Source organism: Octopus bimaculoides, chromosome 7, assembly GCF_001194135.2.
Source record: "Octopus bimaculoides isolate UCB-OBI-ISO-001 chromosome 7, ASM119413v2, whole genome shotgun sequence".
NCBI classification, from domain to species: Eukaryota; Metazoa; Mollusca; class Cephalopoda; order Octopoda; family Octopodidae; genus Octopus; species Octopus bimaculoides.
In genome coordinates, this window is record NC_068987.1 from 52,583,071 (window position 1) to 52,585,919 (window position 2,849).

Consider the following 2,849-nt stretch of genomic DNA (forward strand, 5'->3'; position numbering starts at 1 on the left):
TATATATATATACTCAATATAAAATAGTGTACATTTAAACACAAGAGAAGCTGCCTTTAACAAGCAGCTTTACACGCTAGAAGAAGCAAACAAAACGACCAAAACCACATTTAAGTGCAATTTCGAAGGGAATGAGATATACATACTTTTACGGTCATACATAGGTGTCGAATTTTTTTTTAACTAATAAATTAATTTGTTAGGTGAAATTCTCATCAGTGATCGCGCCATCACATTAACATATAATTTAGAGATAAATAACACGTGTCTCATCCTTATATATTATAATTTTTGAAATTCACCGCGCAAGCGCAGTTTCAGTCGGCAGCAAATTAAAAAAAATGCCGAACTAATCTTCTGAAAATGCTAAATAATATGTGCAAAGTAGCCCAAAACCTCCACTAGGCTACTATGCCGTAAGTATCTATATGAGGTTCGAAAAGTGGAAGGCAAAAATCCTCTGGGACTTTAATTTCCAGATAGACAAGGTTTTAGAGCACCGAAGGCCGGATATGGTAACCATTAGGAGGGACAAACAAGATTGTTTTATAATCGACGTCGCAGTGCCAGGAGGTCAACATATCACGATGAAAGAAAGATAAATATGGTGATCCAAGAACAGGGATCGCTAAGCTATGGCAGCTACGAGAGTCGAACATATATGTTATTCCTATTGTCAACAAAGCATTGTGTTCAATACCACTCAATCTGAAAAAAAATATCTGAAAACCTTAGAAATACGCTACAATCTTGATGTATTGCAAAGCTCGGCATTACTTGAAACTGCACTCCATATTGCATAAAGCATTGTCTGTCTGGCGTCCTTGTAACTTGACAAACAGTACAAACCCCCGTTAGACAAAATATCTTCACGATATTGTATTCTGTGCGACGTCTATAATAATAATAATAATAATAATAATAATAATAATAATAATAATAATAATAATAATAATGATGATAATGGTAATAATAATAATAATAATAATAATAATAATAATAATAATAATAATAATAATAATAATAATAATAATGTGAGACCTGGATCCAACTTGTACAAATGCAAAGCAAAAGTCAAACATAAAATAATAATAATAATAATAATAACAACAACAACAATTGGTGAAAATCGCCACCTGTTGTATGCGGATGAACTCAAACGCTATACAAAAAGTAAAAAAAACTTGTTCGTCTAATCCAAACGGGAAGTAGTCGATGAGTATATTGGAATGTAGTGTAGGGCAAATAAGTGTCCAGCGGTAAATATAAAGAGAGACCGAAAGATAAAAATCTGATGGGAAAATTACAAGACAACAATATAAGATCACTGTGGAATAATTAGGGTTACAGATGCCTAAATATCGCTGTAAGAAGGTATGATAATGGATAGAGAGAGATGAGAATAAAACACTTCAAAGTATACAGGAGAAGATTTAGGAAAATGTTTGAAACAAAAGGAAATGGAGAGAATATTACCAAAGTATTGAATCCATGGGCTTTTCCAGTATTAAGATATTCTGCTCCCCTTCTAAAATCGACAGTAATCAATCTACGGTAGTTAGATTGAACTAAGAAACCGTTTACAATATGCAACGTGCACCCTCTTTCAGGTAATTCTAACAGCCTCTACCTATGAAAATATTAAGGGGACAAAAGTTATATACAAAGCAATTTACTGACAACGTATGAAAATTCAAAAGCAGAAGGGATAAAATAGGTCTCTAGAAAGAGAAACAATTATATAACCAATTCATAGAGGTTGAAAGTAAAGAAATGCGTAATTAGTCCGGTGCATGAAAACCTGAAACGTGAGACCGAACCGCTAATTATAGCTGCAAATGTACAAGCCACTGAAACGAACCTTATAAAATTGAAAATAGATAAAACCCAGTCAGAGAACAAACGCAGAAATAGTGAGATAGAAGACAAAAAACATAATCTGCCACTTGGTTGCAGGAAAAAAATTATGTCAAAATAATAAAATACTGGGGCAAACACATACCAGATGGAGGATGTGATAGAAAATAATTATCCGATTTTATGACTCCGCAACAAATACTGAAAATACGTTCCACGTACTTGTATATGTACAGTACCGTGCAAAAGTGTTCGGCTAATTAAACTATTCTTCGATACCTTCTGGCAAATTCTCGTTTATTAGAAAGTGAATCGACCCACGTTACACGTGGGAAACTGAACTTTGTGGGGTAGAATCTGATGCTGTGGGGATACATAGAAAGTGATGGTTTGAGAAAGCTGGTTAAAATTGACGGTAACTTGATTAGTGCCAAATACATCCAGTTGCTGAAGGACAATTTGATACCAGACTTGGATGAAGGTGAGATATTTCAGCATGATGGAGCTCCATGTCACAGATCGTGTGGAACACAACGGAGTCTGATCGATGAAGGTGTTACCTTATTGTAAAATTGCCCAGCTCAGAGTAATGATTTAACTATCATCGAACAAATGTGGACAGAACTAAAAAGAAGAGTTCGTCAAAAGAATCTACACAATCTTGAAGAGTTGTGGGAGCTCAGCCACAGAGAATGGCTTCTCATACCTTTGAAGATAGTGAAGGATTTGTACGCATCTCTTCTCAAGCGCAGTCAAGCGATTATTCAAGCTAAAAGAAGCCACACGAAGTATTAACAACGTTCAGTAACTTCTTGAAATAAACATTATGTAATACATTTTCATTATAATCATTTTTTCTGTTTTAAAAACCTGTATCTTCATTGGTTTATGTAAGGTGACCGAAAACATTTGCACGGCTATTTTTGGTGGTTATCTCACACCTTCCCCTCTCATTCAGAACCCCTACTACAACAGGGACAATGTTTCATCTG

General features: G+C 34.7%; 1 protein-coding gene across 1 annotated transcript in view; it reads left to right on the plus strand.

The window, feature by feature from the left end:
• The window catches only part of LOC106873978 (uncharacterized), a 1,133,216-nt gene that overhangs the window by 416,361 nt on the left and 714,006 nt on the right, over positions 1–2,849 (plus strand). The window lies entirely within an intron of this gene.